The sequence below is a fragment of the Nothoprocta perdicaria genome, unplaced genomic scaffold (assembly GCF_003342845.1).
Source record: "Nothoprocta perdicaria isolate Ctin4 unplaced genomic scaffold, notPer1 scaffold_586, whole genome shotgun sequence".
In the NCBI taxonomy this organism is placed as follows: Eukaryota; Metazoa; Chordata; class Aves; order Tinamiformes; family Tinamidae; genus Nothoprocta; species Nothoprocta perdicaria.
The window spans coordinates 1-7,253 of record NW_020455850.1 but is presented as its reverse complement, the minus strand read 5'-3'; positions in this window follow the sequence as shown (position 1 = coordinate 7,253).

The window sequence follows — 7,253 nt, the reverse complement described above, 5'->3', positions numbered from 1 at the left end:
TTCTATGAAAACATCAATTCACTGCTCTGTAGAGATTTAACAAAAAAAAGAAAAAAAAAAAGAAAGAAATATTAGGATGACTGTAGGAAATAAAGAACAAAAAACCATCCCCATACCACGTGTATTCATGATGTACCTGMATCCAGTGCCCTGTGTGCACCTCTCACCTCCTCCCCTGCCAGCCCCAGCTGAAAAGCAATGGGATAAAATTTAAAGAAATAGAGAGGAGAGTGACAGTTATGGCCAAAGACAGGGAACACTTTCTGTATGAGAGTGACAACACAGAACAAGTTGCAAAAGAGACAAACAAACCTCAAACAGACCAAGTTCAAATCTCCTGGGGAGCTGATCTTGACAAGGAAAAAAGGAATATATAGCATTTTTTGGAAAGGTTTCGTCCACCTAGAGATCTACATCTAATGAAAAGAAATGTGATGGGAAAACAGTGCCCTTTTGAAAATATTCCCCACTACCTTTGTGCAAATTTCATTTTCTACTTACATTATTTTTAATTTATCTCTAATAGGAGATACACACACATGCCTGTACACTTGTATTTAGCAGAGATATAATAAAGTGTGTAGAAAAACGTATTACTAACCTTTTACCTATGTTTTATTACATATCTATTATGAATCACTGAAGTTATTTTTACAACAAATTAAATATATAGGGAAGAAACTGCATAATAGCAGAATTAAAAGCAAATGTACATTAGGAAGCAATAGGCTTTCTTTTCACATTGAAAATACTAGAGACATGGATAACAGTGGAATTTTCTTCTGTGGGGATTACTAGTAGCATGGTCAGAATATAATTAATTTTTCAGCCCAGTGCTGAGGATAGAAGCGTATCAYGCTGTAGTTTTCCAAAGGAAAATATTTAATGCAAATATTTTTATTAAGGTATATGAGATGGTCTCAATGTAGAGTGTTTTTTTTCCAGTCATTTCTACAGTGCTACTCTGCTGTATTCACATCAGAAAAGGGGGGGGAAAGGCACAAAGATATTCCACATTCTGTCCAGTCTCACAGACTGGAATAAATTCAGAACTACACTCAATAGCAGAAGCGTGAAAGCATCCAAGAGAGCACAGCATCACGCCAAAGAGAAGGGCTTTAGTTGGCTCCCAGCTCCACCTCACCTAGCAAAACAAAAGAAGCAATGAAGAAGWAAAGCTAAACAAGATCCAAACAGTTGGTGTTTCTTCCATCACCTAAGCCATTTCTGGCGATTATCATGTGCTCTCTCACATCCCGCAAGCTGCCCTGTCTTGTCTGGGTGCTGGCCCTTTTGCTATCTTCATTGTCTTAATTATCTGACCTGATGGGACCGTTGTAGCTATCTTTGATGGCTTTGGGTATCCTGGAGCTTATTTTGTTTTGGAGGAAGGTCTCACACAGCTTTGCGATCTCTTTCTCTCGTGCCAGTTTTCTACGCTGCCGCACAAGAGGAGCGGGCAGATGGTCTGACATTATGAGACTACATTAACCAACAGATGGGCTGACTGCTCAGAGCTGGATCCCTATGCCAGCCACAACAGCATGCTCAATGTTTATTCCTTACATCACTTCTAATTGATCACTCCAATATTTCTAGTTTATAATTCCAACCTCAGAGCAGAAGACACAGTGACTAAAGCCATCAGAATGCAACTGGAAGAGAAAGCATGAGATATAAGTCATTTAAGCCTCTTTTAATGTTTCTCTCAAACAAAATATGCAGCTTCTAGCAACATAGACCCATCAGAATACTCTTTTTCTCTCTTGAACTGGGAAGGGAATAGGTTAAAGTGAGATCCAGGTGTCCATTCTAACACAGGGAATAAGCCCAGAGAAGCAAAGCATTGCTTTCCAGGGTCTCTGAAACATAGGGGCCAGTTTATAGAAGAGGAAGAATGCAACAGGCAAGACTAAAACCACAGAGAGACTGCCGTTCTACATATGCAAGCTGAGGTCTTAAACGTTACTAGTGAAAGAAAACCAAATACCCGTTAAGTCTCAACAGAGCAGTCGCCGTGAAACAGCATCTAACACACGCTCTGCAGCTGCCAAACAAGGATGACTATTTGAGCCGCTCTCTCTGGAACTGATTACTAAAGAAATAGCCAGATTTTTCTTGCTGTGGCAGATCGTGGGTGCCATGCATTATGCTTGGTCAGCATCTTTTTGAGAGTTAGATCTATATAAGGAATAAGGAAGCCCAAGAAACTTGTTAGAGTCACTGTGCTCCCTTTCCCAGTCACCCATCAAGGGTGATAGATGTCTCTCCCCCATCCTTGAATCACTAGGAAGATATAGTCTGGATCCTTCATTTAGGTACTATTTAGGTCTAACTCAGTACCCCTAAATACTTAATCTTTAGTGCTTCACCAGCAAAAGCAAGTGAATCCAAGAACAAGTAATAAACAGGTGAGCTACTCCCACCACCTCCAGTGTAAGTGTTGTGTTTATAAAGCAGGACAAACAGAACCGAGATCTGCCAAAGGCAAATGAACATAACCCTTTGCTCCTGGTAGCATTTTGCTCCTCAGAGCACATCCATATCGCCCTAAAACAGTTGTACTGTAGTYGTGGTCCTTTCTCCGCTGCCTTGGAAAGCATCTATCCAGTTGACAGCACTCAGCTTTGCCATGGTTTCCTTGTGTTGTTCAACAGTTCATTGATCTTGGGAATGGTCCCTCTGAGCCACAGGCCAACTGGAGAACTTTATTCCTTAAACAGTATCTGGGGCCACTAAGGACAATAAGGAGGTATACCAGCCGTGAGGGTAGTTCTGTGGTTAGAACAGCTGGTAAGCAGTAATCACAGATCATCTTCATCAGGGAGCAGAGATTGACACAGTGGGTGTTTCTGAGGATGATAAAATCCTACTGCAGTACTCTGAGGAAGAGTTTGCCACAATTAGGAAGATAATTTTCTGTCTGGAAGGGCTCAGTGAAGTCAGAACAGGCATTGTCCAGGGAACACTGCGGGTTTCAGCAGGTGGCATCACATAGCTCAGCAGGCAACACCTTCATTTATGACTTTTTTTATGCTGTTATAATTTCCAAGTCACTAGCCAAAAGGCATGGCTAACATTTTCATGCACACAATCCCTGCCTATGCTGCACACAACATAAGTAACATGACTCAGCAGTCTCCTTCAGGAATGGCAATGCGATTTCTCCAGAAGGGATTTTTAACAAGCAAACAGTTCATGCTTATGGATTAAAAAAATGCTCTGAGGTTCAAAAGCAATCTCTCTGTTGGCCACCCTTTCAACATGTACTCGAGATGAACACATGCAGGTTGTCTTGAGAGCAGGTACTAAGATTGAATCTTTGTCAATCATTTTAATGATTTGGCCAGTCTTCAAAAGCAGACCAGGAAGAGATTTCGACATATTTTCTTTATATGGACCTAGGACTTCAAAATTTGGCATGATAATCCATTTACACATAATAATCATCTATACATGTTGCGGAGAAAGGGCACAGAGATGTGTCTTAGTTGTTTCCCGACTTCTTCGAGGGCGGTTTAACCAGAATTCTGTCACAGAAAAGTTGAGGTCAGCAATTTTGTTGCTTTTTTGTAACAAGAAATTGCAGTAGATTTGGATTAAATAAAAAAGAGAAAAATCAAGAAAATCCATCAAGAAAATACTCAGTTTGTTTCACTCTTCCATTTAAGAATGATCTTCAACATCCTTGTGCTAGTGCTCTGCCCAGCAGAAATGCCCTTAGTATTTTTGAATCTACTTCTAAAGTGTTGATGCTGCCCTCCACTGTCTTACAGAAATGCAAGGGACCGATCTTGTCTGATAGTACTCAAGTTGCTAAGATTTCAAGGGTCATGAGGACAACAATTATCTTTTCCATCATGATGAACAGTACATTCACTTCACTTGAGATTGCTAGAAAATGCATTCCCTTTGTCTGCAGCAGTGCTGATTCAGGTGCCAAATCCTCTTCCAGGATGATCAGAGGTGAAACTCACCTCTGTGAGAAGCAGTACTGAACTCCACTTCACCTTGAACTCCACAGAAAACACAATCTCTTAACATATTATTGTTAAAATCACAAACAAGTGATATTCAGAGACCCAAAGAAGTCCAGTAAAATCCTGGCTAGCTTGCTGGTAGTGAAATGCCAATCTCTGGTCAGTAACACGCAGCACAGATGGGAAATGTGCTTTCAGCAGGGCTATGCTTTCATTTGAGGCAAAGCAGGTGATCATATAGCAGCACAGCAACCTGTTTTGAGAACAGATAATATAAAACATGGTAGTCTTTCTGAGTAGGAATCCTATGATGTAGGATGACTTATGTGGACCCTTCCAGCAAGTCCCAGCTTTGTCATCTCAGGCTCTAAATAAGCCTCTCAGGCCAGACCTTGATGATGTTTATGTAAAAAAATAAGACACTGTCCTGAAGATGATGACCCCCCAGGAACAGCTCCACAGGAAAGAACCACAATAGCTCTCAGCACACAAACATAACTATCGTTCTCAGCAGCACTGTAGAGATGGTAATAGCAGCATTAAGACTGGTATGAATGGGGAGTGAAAGGTTGGTGTAGAAGCATCAGCAAAAGAAATGGCAGGATAAGGGAAATAAGAATGGCAGGAGTTGAAGGTATCGAGATCAACTTTTAGTACCTGCAGTTTCTCAGGATATCAGGTTGGAAGAAAAAGGGCAGTGAGTAAATTGTGACTAACAGACTAGCAGAATGTGACTAACAGAGTGTGACTCTGTTGGTGGGTAACTAAGTGACTAACAGACCACTGTCAGTGACTAGCACTGACAAAAAGGAGCATCCAAACTTACAGCGTGGTTGCTAACCAACAACGAGCTCAGAAGATGTGAGGAGGACTTGACAGCTGGCATACTCTGTCCTTTGCATCATTTCAGGGAATCCTGGAAAGACTGGCTGAATTTTGGTGATTCTTGGTGCCTGCACATTGGATGCGCTCCTTGCACCCACTCGGGCTGTGAGAATGTGGGCACAAGAGCCTGAGGGAAATCAGTTTTCTTCTCTCTTTCCTTCTTTATTTTTTTAAATAAGAGCTCTTCCCTTCCTAGAGCTTCTTATATCAAAGATTTACTATATTGCTGCTACAATATTACAATATTTTTTCCTGCAACATAAGCAGGAATGGCACACAGCAGGCTGACTACTGCATATGCGAGGAAGCGCCAGGTCAAGAACCTTAAATCTTTCGGCAGTAAAGAGAAACATCCTTGATTGAACAGCACAACCTAGGTGAGCTCTGTAGACAAAATCCACAGCACCAGCGTGCACATAACAGTCAGTTCAACAAAGGGACAGGGCAAAAGAATAAGCAGGACACACCAAAAATAATCGAAAGCTAAAGATTTATAGGAATATGGACTTCATATACTGGCCAGGCAAATAGGAGACTCCTGATGATTCAATTCCTGTAAATGAAATTTTTTCACAGAAGTTGTGTAAAGCTAGAGAAACTATTGGGACAGAGGACACAGAGTGGACTAAACCGGAAAAAGTGACAACAGAGAAGACAGAGGAAAGACAAACCCTCAAAAGAAATTCTTCCCTGTTACCTGGAAACAGCTGAGGTCTTCAGGAGAAGGAACTCTCTCCTTTGCAGGAAGGCTGCATCTGAGATTGTAAGTGGAAGCAAGTGATGCCAAGTGACTGCCTCATGAATCTCATGTCGAGAGAAGCGCAGTGGGAGATCACTTCAGCATCAGCACAGAGCAGAGAGACAGTCTGCTGAATTAATAACCTGAATCTACTGTTCTCCTTCTGACAGCTACCAGATGTAAAATGCAGACACAGCTTGGGTTTGCAGGATGTTATTATTTCTCTTGAAATTCAGAATCCAAACAGGCAGGAGAGAACATAGTCAGAAGTATGTGAATACACTGCTGCAACACCAGCAATGCAGTCACATGCCCACCGTTCCTCCCCGCAGCAGGACTGAGGTCTGCAGCTGGGCTCTCTTACCTTCCCTCTGGTACCCAGGGCCCTGCACTCTGTAAATGCTCGGGGTGCCTCTAGCAGTACCACCAGTGCCAACAAGGATGAGCAGCAAGAACTAGTAGCCTGAAGGACAGATAAGTCTTGGTAGTTCCTCGGCAGCAACCCAGATGAGATCCCCTGGCAAGCCGCAAACCACCTAGGGCAGCAGGTTGGACTGGAAAATGGTTGTCTCTGATAACTGTCACTCTCCACGTCAGCTCCATTGCATTCCTTTCAGCACAACAGAACCACCAGTGCATGATCGCAAGCAGTCCCACCCACTGTCCCAAGCAAAGTTGCTGGACCCTTTGCCTCTTGCTGCACTTACTGCTGTGACAACCACGATGTCTCTGCCAGGCTCTGCGTGCTGTGGTCTTGCCCACCAGGTATAGAGCTGCTCCCTGAGCAGCAGGCACAGGCAGCTGAGGTGGCCATCGTGCAAAACACTTTATACATTTTGCAGAGTTCATTCTCCATCAACCGATTCACTGAGCTGACCCAAAGAACAAGCACTGAGCTGCTGGCTGAACCTAACAAAACACGAGGAGCACAAGGCTTCGGGGACGGAGCACAAGGCTTGGGGGACAACAAGTCTGCTCCTGCCAGTGGTAGCTCACCAATTAGTTGGGCTTCTCGGTCACACTGTGTCTTGGCACACAGATCTTCTCTCCTTTGTCAGCTCTCATGGCTATTGCTGACCATGGTATTAAATGTTTATGTTTGGGTTGTAACCTCTCATGATTAAAGTCTCATTGTGCTGAAGTCTGTAAATAGAGAAAAAAGACAATTCATGCCCTGAAAAGAGGCCATTTTTTATTAGTCTTTACTTGTTATTTATCTGCATTATTTCTGTGCACACGAGTGTCACACCACTGAGCACCGCACAGCCACACAGCAGAGATGTTCTCTCCCCTGCAGAGCATTGGCTCAAACCCAGAAAAGCCCTTATGTTCCAAAATTTAGAAGACACTGAAAAGGCAAGATCTCTTATTGGGCCAGTTAACAGCTTCAGAAAACTCTAAGCATACACTCTCGCTCTTGCACACACTTCCTTTTTCTCACTTGAAACAGAAGCTGCAAACTTCATAGCAAAACAGAAGTTGAGACCAAACACTCTAAATTCAATTAACTTTCTATCAGATGGTACATCAGAAGGACCTAGATGGCACAAGCAAGAGTGAGGGTAGGGTCAAGTAGATGAAGTGGTTACAGCATAACAGAAAGAGGGAGATATAATTAAATCCTTCTTGAAATAGCTTTTTTTTTTTTT